This window comes from Lycorma delicatula, chromosome 7 (genome assembly GCF_047948215.1).
Source record: "Lycorma delicatula isolate Av1 chromosome 7, ASM4794821v1, whole genome shotgun sequence".
NCBI classification, from domain to species: domain Eukaryota; kingdom Metazoa; phylum Arthropoda; class Insecta; order Hemiptera; family Fulgoridae; genus Lycorma; species Lycorma delicatula.
In genome coordinates, this window is record NC_134461.1 from 62,265,733 (window position 1) to 62,279,743 (window position 14,011).

Consider the following 14,011-nt stretch of genomic DNA (forward strand, 5'->3'; position numbering starts at 1 on the left):
AAATTGTTCTTTAACATCATTAACTGCTAGTTCCATGTAAATATTAAAAAGTAACGGAGATAGGGAACATCCTTGTCGGACACCCTTTCTTATTACGGCTTCTTTCTTATATACAAGTATGAATGTAATTATGAATAATAAAATGTTATTGAGTTTGTCCCGATGAACAATGCCAACGGATATTCAAACTTGGAAATTCTGGATGAAAGGTTAAGATGCTACCACTCTGCCATAGAATTAAAGTTTAAGCCAACCTAAAACTCATTATGAAGATTATATTAATTAATAAAGTTTAATTTTTTTAATAATACACATTTTTAAGTTATTATTTTGTTTAATACTTATATCAGTTCAGTATCGTGAAATAAGTATTAAAAAAAAGTATTTCTAATAAAAAATCAATAATTTATTTTTAATTATGAAAAAATACAGGATACCAAAAAAGCGATATGAAGAAGAGGCAAAGATTGCTGGACTATGTGCCCAAAATGGACCAACAGTTGCTAAATAAACAAATATCCATTAAACTCTGAGAAAAAAAAAACCATTAGTACCTACAACGAACGAGGAAAAAATTACTGTACCTATTGATCTAAGAACAGATCTGAATGATAGACAGCTAGTAAGACAAAAGTTACGTGGTAAAACGATGAGGAAGAAAAAAAATCACACCAAAGTGAAATGGTTAGAAGAGAGAAAGACCAAACAAGCGGAAAGAATGAAATAATATTGGGAAAAATGAAAAAGAATCCAAAAGAAATTATAATTATGTGGTCCATTTTCTGGCCTAACCGCAATTAAATTAAAATTGAAAAAATATTTTTTTTTTATTGATTCTTTAACATAAGATTTAAAATAAAATTAAGTTACAGAAGAAGTAAACAAAATTAAAAAGTTACTAAACTAAGCGAAGAAATTAAAGGTGATTCAATGTTAATGATAATAATTACCAATAATTAATTTTTGAATAAAAATAATTGATATAAATATAATCAAACAATTTGATTGCATCAATGTGAAGATCTTTCCAAATTATAATAATTGTTACAATTTACAATCCTTAAGATGAGGGTATTAATATAATTTGTTTTATTCTTTACGATAGATTATTCGTTTCCAGCAATTATCTTTTTTCCATTTCTTTAAACCGTTTTCCTCCGTTGTATAGGTTCTCCATGCTGAGGATATAAGGACTTATAGGACCAGTAAATATTTCGTGTCGGAAATCTATGTTATGTGGAATACGAGTAGATCCAGTTCCTATCCCGGCCACCCCTTACCAGTAACCAATATAATATTCATCTTAACATTACTACCTTAAATGTTAAAAATAATATTTTTCTCTGAGATTCTAACTCTTATTAATGAAATTTTTTATTTAGAATTCCGGCTGGATTTCTTTTTTAATTTTAGCAATCACATGAATTTTGTAGTAAAAGAAGCCTCTGAAATTATTACCTAGGGATTCATTATGAGATAAAGTAAAAGTTTTGAAAACATTATTTAAAACTTTCTTTTTAAATGCGAAATAAAAGGTCATTTTAGGGCCAGTCATTTGCAGCCCATATTATATAAAATGTAATTACACCAGAAAAGCATTAAAAAAATTAAATTACACTTTTTTATATTAAGGTTGTTTTATATAATGTACTACTAGTCGATTATACTAAGCAGCTCAGAAACAATTATTTTATTCAGAATAATATATTATTAATCGTTTACTGAATTAAAATATTAATTTGATGATGGTTAGAAAAATAATTTCTCCTGATAATCAATATTTATCGTTTGTTTTTTTTTCAAACTCTAAGGTTGTTAAACATTTTTAGTAGAATTGAACGAAATATTTTCTCTCTATTATATTTTTAAATCTATAGTAGAGCTTTTTTTTTCTCCCCTCATTTAATATTCTTTGTTCATATGCAAAACTCATATGTTTCCATGTAAACGTATTCATAACAATTCATTTTTTTGTTCCTTTTTTCTTAATCTATATTTTTATTTTAACATGTAGCGCAGCATATTTATTAAATAAAAATTTTATCTATTTGTATTGTTTTACAATTACGTGTTTTATTTCTAACCATTATTCAAACTTTATTATGTCATAAAAAATAAATTTAGTTTGAAAACAATATCATAAATTTAAAAAACTGAATAATTATTAATGTTTATTCATTAATATGATAGAAAATAGAAAAAAGAAGAAGCAGTGCGTTCTAATTTTCAGATAAAATGAGTTATATTCGGTATTTGAAAACATGAAAAGACAATTACAAAATTGAAGGTTTTTCCTGTTTAACCTACGGGACCACCGTTCGGTATTGCTTCATAGAATGTGTGAAGGATGTGAAAATGTTAAAATCACATCCAATGTGTCATCACATCCTCTGAAGCAAACCTATCGGTGGTCCCGGAGGTTAAACAGGAAAAAAATGACCAAATAGAAGGTTATAAAAAATAATGATCACAGTACAAAGTAAATAAAAAAATAGAGATTGAATAATCTTCCTATTCTTTTATACTGCATTATTTTACGTTAAATTCTTAAATAGGTACAAATTTACATTACTATTTCTATTGTCTTCATAAGTATATTTTGTTTATATTAATCGTCTGCTGTTGATATTAATTAAACAGTTGCAAAGTTATTTGTCTTTTACTGTTTGTCTGTCTGGTTTTATCTTTTCCATAAAAAAGAATGGTGCGTGGGTTTGTTTGTTTGTTTTACGTATGTGCCACATTTTTATTTTAGCTGCTATTTGCGCAGAGCATACCACGTGGTGCACCGGATGTCTGTGCAATAACTATTAATACTTCTGGAATGATTCATTTGTTCGGAAGTTTATACTTTTTTATATGAACAATTTATCTAAAATTATATTTGTGTTTTAGGAATAAAAAACGAAAATATAGGAGTTAGAAATGTGTTACAACTCCAGAAACAGCTAAAAATGTTCAGGGGTTTGAAGCTTTTTGTTATTGTACGCGGCGAGCCTTAGGACCGTTATTTTTCTAGTAAATATTTATCTATTTATAAATGTTTTTTAATGAATTACATTACTATTATGGCGAAATGGTTTAATGAATTGTCGTCTTGACAGTTAATGAAATGAATTGCAACGTAACATATAAAAATAACAAATATAAAATTAAATAAAACATTAAAGCTAACGTTTATCCGAACAAAGAATGGAGTCATCCGGACTAAGAATATGACATGACCGCCTTGGATCAGATTCGAGGTCGAATGCTAGTATGAGCGAAACTCTCCGATGAGCGCTAGCACCCACTAGATCGCAGCACCGGACAGCTCGACGTGGAATGGAACAGTTGCGTTAAAAAATTATAACTCAAAAAACAGGTAAAAATGTTCAGAATTTTGAAGGTTTTATTGCAAAAGTTTTTGTTGTTGGTAGAACGGTTAATTCATGAACGTTATTTAGTTACAATTGACATAAAAATTTAACAAAATCATGTGTAATGAAACATAAACCATGTAACATTTTCGCGGGGGCCAATAAGCCCGCCTTTTTCTAGTATAGATAAAAACAAAATTATGCATACAGTAAAAAAAAAAAAAATTAAAAACGTTTTGGATTTAATTGCATATAACTTTTTTTAATAATAAAACGCATCTTTTTACTTAAAAAACCTTTTATTATTTAAATTTGTCCTTGAAATTTATTTAATATTTCTGGTGTTTGGATATTTGTGATTTATTTTTTTCATTGATAAAAGGAACTCTATTTGTTTATTATTAGGTAAGTTTATTATTATTATTTATTATTTTTATTGTAACATAAATATTTTTACTTTAGAATATCACTTTCAATAATATTTTTTAATGTAGAAGTAACTTATATAACAATAAATATTAATAACTAACTCTTCAAAGAATTCTTTGTAGGATACTTGTTCAGTTTCAATTGTTCATAATAACTATTTAAATTAAAAGTCAACAAGTGTATCAAACGTCAAACATAATTCCTACATAAAAGTGTTAGTTATGAAGAAATAATCTACCTTTTATTTTTTTTACATCCGCACATTGGCTACATATTTTGCGTTTATAAAGGTTTTTATAAAGATATTAGTCTTATTAAAACTTTTAACGATGGAAGTAAACACTGATGTTTTTAAAATCATTCCAATTAAATTAATTGGTTTTTTGAAGAGGGAAATCTGGTATAATTTATTTATTGGTTTTTTTATATTATACTCGTAAATTTTATTGATAAAAATAAATATAAACCAAAAAATATATATATTAATTTATATAAAATAAAATAATTAAAAAATAAGATGAAAAAATTAATTACGTAATTATTATGTAAATAAAAAAAAGTTACATTGTAAATAAATACTAATATATAAATTACAAAATCAAATAATTTCCAAGAATTCAGAATATAAAATAAGAATAATAATCTGCTTAATTAAACGTACATCTCGAGTAAAACTCTGACAGATTTACACACAGTAGACGTCAATAAAGTTTTTTATAAGTTTTTATAAGTGTGTTATAAGTTTTTTAATATTGAAAATTTAACAATTAATAAAAAAATTACCGAAAAATATTATTTATGTAAATCTTTGTATTATCCGTATATCTTAAAAATTAGAAAATATATCTATAAAATTAATAACGTTGTATTAATTTCATAAGGTAAAAAGTCTAATATATAAAACGAAGTTGTATAAACGAAGTTGTACTTTACTTTAAGCGCGGTTCCTACAGATTGCTTCGCATTCCGCATCAAGATCTTCATACTTTCCTGTCCATACAGTCACCCTCCACCATCACTCTCTTCCATAGTTCTCTGCATCCCTTTATCTTATGTCTTCCTGAGTCTATTTCTCTTCCTTTTTGCTCCAGTAATTTAACACCTATTTTTTGCCACCTTTCCTTATCAGTTGAAAATGTCCATATCACAGTAACGGTTTTTTATTTTTCAATTCTTTTAACTATGGATATTGTCATATTTACTCTATTTATAATTACCACATTCCTTATTCGGTCCAGTTTTGAAAGTCTGCACATTGAACAAAATCCATTTCCAAAGTTTCCAAACTCTTCCTGCTCCTTTCCTCTTCTGCCAGCAAGCTGAGCCGTACGTCACAATAAGTTCAACTAGCATATTAAATCTGTAATAATCTGATTTATATATGATTATATTTGTTTAGTTCTGACTAATGAGAAGTGTAACCTATTCAATTTCCTAATCACCGCTCTTATCTAACCAATCCTAGCTCTAATATTAATCTCACATCCTCCATCCTCAGAAATAAATGCCCCCAGATAGTTAGTTAATCTGTTCACAATTATGCACTTCCTCCGCTTACGTGTCTAAATTTTCTCTCCTGTCTCACTTTCCACAGCGTATCCCGTTTTCCTTAAATTAATTTTATTGTCCCATCTAACGTAGTCCTCTCTTAATTTCCTTAGTATATATGAGATATCCTTCGTATCATTAGCCAATACCATCTTACCGTCCGCAAGGAACAATGTATAGGGGCAACCGTTTCCCATGTTTATTAATATCATTCTGCACTTTCTTCTCCATGCCTTTAGCCCTCTTGCACATATATTTTTTACAGTACGGGTAGGAAATAGCAAATTTGCTTCAAACCCTAGGCCATTTTATAACTTTTTGAAATATCATTCCCCATCTTCACTGAACATTCATAAATTTTAACAAACTCTATACTGTTCTGATATATACCTCATCTAAGTTACGTTTAAAAGAACTGTAAATAATTTACACAGCAGGATATTGTCATAGGCCTTGTCAAAAGCATATGCATTGGCAAATTCCTTTAACTTCTTTTCTGAATCATCTGTCTCAAAGTAAAGATATTATCCAAACATGAACTAAATAATTCATTTAATAATATCTTTACGCTACAGAGTAATATCCCTCGTTCTACTACCAACCACAAGTATTATAAATAACATAACATTAATATTATATTAAAATAATAATATATAATAATAATAATAATAATAAATTATTATTTAATATTTATATATTATACATATATTTATTATTTAATATTATATAATATTATTATAATATAACATCAATAACATAAGTATTATAAATAACATAATAACAAGTTTTATAGATTTAAAACAAATTCTACTGGAATTTTAAAATTAATATAATGTACCATATAATCTAAAAATATGATAGTTACATCTAGCTTAAAATTAAAGGTAATTTAAAAATGCTAAATTAAAAATGGTTTAACAACCTTACAATAAATAATTTGTAATATAATATTTTCGATAGAGAAGTAATATAAGAAATTCATCATTTTAATTTAATACTTCATTATATTCCAAAGAATCTAAATCTGCATTTATGAAATTATAAAGTAAAAACTTTAGTCGATTTATTTAAATTATATTTCAAAACTAATTTAAGTAAATTATTTAAAATTTTATTTAAATTAAATTCAATATTAATGAAATTTACATTCTTTACAAGAAGCTAAATTTGCCGCGCTGTGCGTAGATAAAGTAGAGATCGGCTTACACGGCAGAGGAGGGGGCTACGGTAGGAAAAAGTCACGTGTGTATCAAATGTAATCACGTGTGATATAAAGTGAAAACACCGTAGGGTGGGCTTATCTACAGCCATGACACTCAGGGCCGACCAAGGCAACGTCTTCTAGGCGATTACCGGTTGCTCCTGGTTGGTTAAAAATGGTCCCCCCCCCAAAAAAAAAAAAACAATTTACAAGGATTGTTAAAAAGAAATTGACACATTAAAGAATAAACTTTAAATATCGTTTCTTTGTTTACTGGTGAGAATTTGCATAAATAATGTAAATAGAATCTAGGATTAATGAAAATAAAACCTTATTTACAAAGCAAAACGAAATACTGTTTATTTGTTTAAGTCGATTCCCGATAAAATATTTAGAGATTTTTATATATATTATAATCAGTATACTCTTAAAAGAAATTAGCATTTTAGAAAGAAGGAAAAATTACAAACTTAGATTATCTATCTGTTCTAATTTTCTGAAAACTCTGTATTATTTTTTTCATGTTTTTTTCTATGAAAAGTAATCACTTATTGGTAGCTAATCCAGAAATAATAATCGATTGTAGATTTATTAATCGACGAAAATAATAGATTTTCAATAATAATTTATGTTGGTAAAGTTTCATACGTGCAGAAAAAAAACAAGCTTAGTAATTAATATTATCTATCAATAATAGCAGATGAGAAGAGGCGTGACGTGAGCTATGAATTGACGATGTATTTATTAACATAAAAGGTTTTCACTGATAATTTTTACGTAACTTTTTATTTTCCCTTCTATAAATCATACATTTTATAACCTTATATATCAACGTAAGCCTATAATACAGTTGTATGACGTGCATTATTGATCTTTAATACAAGATAATACAATATAATCACTCTTTAAACAATTATAAATAAATAATTCTAAAATTATATATTACATACGTAGATGAAAATAACGAGGAATATACAATAAACAAACGATTCATCCATAAATAAATTATTAAACGTCAATTGAAGCTTATATAACATGTTATGTAGGGAAAAGTTGAACATATTTATTTTATTCTACTGATGATGGAAATGTTTACACATAAAAACCCGCCGATGATCTACTTCAGGCTATTTTTATGCATCAGGTCGTTATGCTAACAAACAAAAAAGATCCATAATTTTCTGTTGCCATAATACTAATTACTTGCATAAACATCAACAGTATGGTAATTTGTATAAATAAAACATTGTAAAATCTTACTTTCTTTGAAATTGCGTAAGTAATATAATCGATGATGCATTAAAAAAAAAATATATATATATATAAATATATGTAATAAAACGGATTTAGAAAGTTGTCCAAAAAACATCCAACACGTTTTTATTCCTTTTTCAAATGCGAATTAAAACTTAATTTCTACGATCACTACACAAAAAGTAAAAAACTAAAAATGGTGAAAATTACAACCCTCCTTTTTGTAATTTTGTCCAAAATTTCAATATTTAATGCAATACATATAGAAATTTTAATTTTTTTTTTAAATGTACATTAATCCAATCCGAAATTATTAATAAATATAATGTCCAATCATTACGCATACATAACTTCCGGAAATTTCTTTATCTTTTCTTATGTTTTTTTTTTCTTTGACTGAGGGTGAGTTGAAATTTTTGCGACATCGGCAAAATCTTCGATTCGTATAATTCTCGTCGATCCCTTCCTATGAAAGTAAAGCGGCACCATAAAATCTCTTAAGGACACCATAAAATTACAACTGGGAAAATAAAAAATATTGTAACGCAAATGTTATTTTTTTTGGTGGTTTATGAGCATAAATTTCTAAGAATTACTATGGGGTTGAGGTGAATAATTCATGGGACTATTGCCTGTAATGTAAAAATATCTGAAGCATTCACCTTTCAAAATAATTTACCTTTGAGCTCTTAATAAAACTCAAATGTGTATATCTCTATACAGATACGACTTACATTTTTATTTAGATTTTATTTTAGGATATATTTTATCTCACAATGTTGCTGTAATATATCTGATGAATAGAAAACGTATGAATTCTACTCAAATTAAAAATTATGTTTAAATAAAATTTAACTCAATAGAATAAATTACATTCAAAATTATATCAAATTGAATAATATTAAAAAAAACTAATTAAATGTTACCGTTAGTATATTCAATTTGTGTTTTTAAGTAATTTTTACTTCCTTGTACGCTAGTAAAAGAAGTATTCACGAAAAATTTTGATTTTCAAATTTCAACGGAAATATCCATTTTGACCATCCCTGAATCAATTTTGACTAGTTTTGGCGTAACGTACATACGTTACGCCAAAACTACTCAAAATTTCATAGTCAAATACATAAGTACGTACAAACGTACCTATGTATCACAAAAACAAAAACAATTAGCCGTACGACGTTGAAATTTAGGACTTAGAACTTTGTAACATCTAGTTGTGCACCTCCCTTTTTGATTATAATCGACTGGACCTAAACTGTCCAAAAAAGACCAAAATCCAATATTTTTTTTGATTTTGGACGTTTTCTTAACTGCAGTAATAAGGCCTTATTGAGAGCTTTTCAACGATATATCATAAGTCGTACTTATTTTCATTGGTTCCAGAGTAATAGCTAAATAAAATTTTAATTAATGAAATAATTAGTTCTTACAAGGGGAAGGCACATCAGTTCAAATCCGATTTAATCTCCTTTTTTTAACTTTTTTTTTAATTTAAATATATTGATTTAGTAATAATTATTAACCTCTAACTGTAAAAAAAAAAGTTTTACAATAAATAATAATTGAATAATAGCAATAAAACCAAAGCTATGAAAAAATATCAGAAGTTATTGATGAAATAAAATTTTATGTACTTTTCATTTTAAAAAACGTGTATATGTAATTTAATACAAAGAAGTCGTGTGGTGTCTACATCAGATTCTTTTAGTATATATTTTAAATCTTTGATTAAAAAGAAAAGAAAAACTTAATGGTATTAATTCATATCTCGACCAAGAATTTTCTTATAATTAGTGTAGTATTTATAATATTTGGGTTCTTCTCAGACTACATTAAGTACAGTTTATCTGAATGTTTCATACGAGTATTGCTCTTATGAAGGAAAAACTGAATGATAAAACATTATAATTTTTGTTAACTGCAACATCTTTCTAAAACTAAGAAAAAAATTAAAAGAATCAGAGTTTATTTATCATCAAGTTTGTTTAACGAAATATTTTTGTTTGAAGGATGGAACAAAAAAATTTTAATTTATATTACTTTATATACTTTCTCGCATTTTAAGCTACAAAATACTTCATACAGAAACTTCTGATATTTTTTAGTATCAGATCTAATACTATATTCTTGAAATTATGTTACTTATAAAAAGAGAATTTTCTGGTAAGAAATACATTAAAAATACAACAACAAAAAAATATACAAAAAATCTAATTAAAAACTTTAAATCTGAATAATATTTTAATTTAAAGCAATTGTCTTTGTGGTCGTATTTTGCTCTAAAGAATGTTATGTAATTTGTTTTATAATAAAATAATTAAAAAAGGTTGAATTGTTTTTAATCAAAACTAAAATTTTATTTGAAAAATAAATTGGAAAATAAATACCTGACAATAAATCTAATTAAAAAATTAGCAGCTAAGTGAAAAAAGATAAAACGTTTAATTCTACTATATATACAGAGTGATTAAGGAGGAAAGGGAAATAATTTGAATTCTAGAAAAAATATAATACAAACATATGACCGAAACGCTTGGTCATCGAGTAATAAATAATTAAAATAATCAGAGGTTATTTAAGGAACGATTTTCATTTGAAGGATAGAACAGTAAAAATTTTAAATTTATATTACGTTTGATTTTTTATACATACTTTCTCACATTTTAAAATTACAAAATACTTCAAATTTAAAAAAGTATTTAGAAAGCATTTTTACTGTAATATTTTATTATTATTTTTTTTTTTTTTTAGTGAAAAATATCGCACGGATTTCAGTTTCCCCGTGAAATGAGATCATAATGACATTTTTAAAGCGATATAAAATGAGTAAACTTGGTGGTTTCTTATGTGGTTTGACTTGAGACACTAAATATTTCCCTGATTTCATGATATTCAATGTAAAATTGAAAGATTGGATGATGAAAAACATATTTTTTTAGGTTGAAGTAGAATAGCTTTTTTAAATGATTACTAATTGCGTAAATCTTAATATCAAACCTTGAAAAGAATTTAATTCTGAGAAGATTTCTGTTTTTATAAATATAAAAAAACAGTACGTAATATAAATTATGAAAAAGCTATTTCTTTAACAGCTCATAGAATACATAGAATTTTTTTTTTAATTTAGTTGTATTTATATTTTAAATGGAAATTACTAGTAATAAAAAAATAAAAAAAAAAAAAAAAAACACCGACCGACATATGGTTATTCTTACTTAAATGATTTTATAATATAAACATAAAAAATTCACTCTGATTTCTATACAAACTAAATTTAACAATAATAATACAATTCAATAAGTTTGCAACGAATAATGAGGCTTTACAGCCAACCAAAGATTGGAATGAATCTTTTATTACCGTGACTTCTATTATGTTATATTTCAATTTAAATGTAAAATGTTATTGAAAACATAATTTTACTGTTGAATTTAACAGAGCGTATCGATTGAGAAATGATTATCCATATCAGTATATAGTATGCTATATTAAATTAAATTTATTAAAATTTAAACATTTTTTTCCTAATTATTAACTGACCGACTGCCACAACGTATCAGAATATTTTCGTTCAAACTGTGTATGCATAAATATAATACTCAAAAATCTATATAAAGTTGGATAAAATAAAGTTGTATATTATAAAGCTTGGATAAAATCCAACAATCTACTAAGATTCGAAGAAATTGCTACTTTTATAGTGATAGATTATGTTTCAACTCCAACTGACGGAAGGAATCTAGTCCGTTTTTATGGTGATTTTCAATTTCCTTTACTAATCATTTCTTAAAACATGAAAAAGAAAAGAAAGCAATATTTTGTTGTGGATTATACATCCAATTTTATTTTTTTTTATAAATAATTATCTGTAATTCAAGTGAAATATGCATATATTAAAACCATTTATTCCGAAATTGACCAACTATATTGTTTCATCTGTATAAAACGATAATGAAAACGGTTTTCTATAAATAATCAATAAAATAAATAATTTATAATAATTTATTAAATCACAATAATTTAAATATACTATCCTATTAAACGTTTATTAAATATAAACCTTTTTATAGTAAGAAAAAAAATTAATTAAAACAACTCAAAAATTAACATTTAATATAATGACCAAGTAAAATTGACAAAACAGATTTCGTAAGTAAACTAGCAAGGCAAGTTTTTGCTATATAAACTTGCCCTATTTATAGTACATTAACTTGCATGCCGTAACTTGTTATTGTTATTGTTATAGAAAACAAAAAAAAATCATTAATGTACTTGCAAGTCTGTACGCGTACGTAAATTTATTTTTGTACCTATTTGCATGCATACTACATCTCTATGGCCATAAAAGTTTACAATGAATATACAACCTCTAAAGAGTATGGTAGTTATAAAACTCTCGAGTCATACAATTGATACCCCTCACAACGTTTTGTACCAAAGACTACGCTTTATTCTTCCGACAAGCAAACAATGGCCAATTGTGATGCTTTTATCTTAATACTGTTTCATCATTGTTACGACCAGCTAGCTAGAAAAATAAAACACTTTTTACAAAAATATACTGTAAAAAGCAAATTTATACATTTAAACAAAAATATAAATCAATCAACCTATTCTTTTAATAAAACAATTATTATAGAAGTGTAGAATTTACCTCACACGGGTGATATCATGAACTCAGAATTTAACATTCAAAACACAAAAAACAATGTATCAATAGCTCATTTTTAGCAGAAAATCTCATATAACGAAATTCCTTTTGTTATATGGAAACATCCGTTAAACGGAAATCGAATAAGGAATCATCAATCGGAAATTTGTATGTATGAAGTAGATTAGTATTACAAGAATTACTCAAAATTTAGGTAAAAAAAAAGATATTGTTACTTGATAATATTTTCACTTATATTTTACTAAAAGCGGTTATGAAAAAGAGAAGTTATATAATTTCTTTTAGTAGAAGCGTCTTCTACAAGAGATTATGATACGAGTACAACCTTTCAATAATATTAATGATAAGGGTAAACATTTAACCATAGATTTGGGTAAGAATTTGATTTATTTTACTTGAAAACAAAAAAAGTTAGAAATCCTTTTTTTATTCTAAATAAAAATAAAAAATGCTGGTTTGACTTGCAAGTGTAATTTATAAATAATTTTTTTTTCAAACTTGTTTTAATCATGATAAATAACATTGGATTGGCATAGGAACAAGATAAACTCAAGTTTAAAATGCCAAAAAAATAAATGGAAAAAAAGTTTTTTCTTAGAATTATATTTTCTTAGAAAATAATAAAATAGATGAAGAGGATAAGGAGTCTTTTTTTTCTTTTTTTTTTTTATATTCTACCTACTCCTCTGGAACGGATCTACAATCAAGTTTGACTCGCGCCAGAGGAGTGTCCTTTACTCTAGCTCGCCTCCCCGCCCGCCGGCTGTATGTCCGGCACGCGGCAGGTCAGTTCACCGGTTAGCTCTTTTATTTCGTAGGTGGAAATTCCACCTACGACAAGCCGTCATCAGCGAGCGGTTTCTTCTTGACGAGCTTCCTCATCTTTCTTCTTTATAACTGCGGTTATAAACGACGAGATCACATTAAAGTTATCCTCGTTAAGTAGCATTTTATCCACCACATTCTCCGTAGATAATGGCCCTATACGTCTTACACAGGATTGCCTGCTTTCAGTCCAACGGTTACATTCAAATACTACATGTTCAGGGGAATCATAAGCCCCAAGGAATCATAAGCCCCAAGCCCTTCTCGGCCTCTTGGCTAAGATCAAAGTGTAGTATCTGTTCTTATCAGCTTAAAGGATAAGGAGTCTGATAAATCCTTATGTAACTTAGATGCACAGAAAATAGTGGAATGAATTTATCTACCTATTTCAATATTTTAATTTTTTTAAATGTATTATCACTAGTAAGTCTTACTTAAATTTTAATTCACAGAGTAATTTGAAACAATGTAAAAATAAATTCAGTTTTTTTTTTTTTACTTGAAATAATAAAAAATAAATAAAGTTTGGTCTTTTAAGGATTTATTATTTTTCTTAATTTTTAAAACTTACTTTAAAAACTTTCAAATAAGTATCTTTACAATTAGTAATCTAACTGGTGATTGATGAAGTTATTTATTTCAACGGGATATTTTGACGAGCGCGTGTTAGTTTTAATTTCGCTTAATACATTTGGAAGCTGTTGATGGAAAAAAATTAAG

At 26.3% G+C, this 14,011-nt stretch overlaps 1 pseudogene; it reads left to right on the forward strand.

Moving 5' to 3' along the window:
- Window positions 1–13,547: 13,547 nt before the first annotated feature.
- On the forward strand, window positions 13,548–13,696 carry LOC142328491 (U2 spliceosomal RNA; annotated as a pseudogene).
- Window positions 13,697–14,011: the final 315 nt, after the last annotated feature.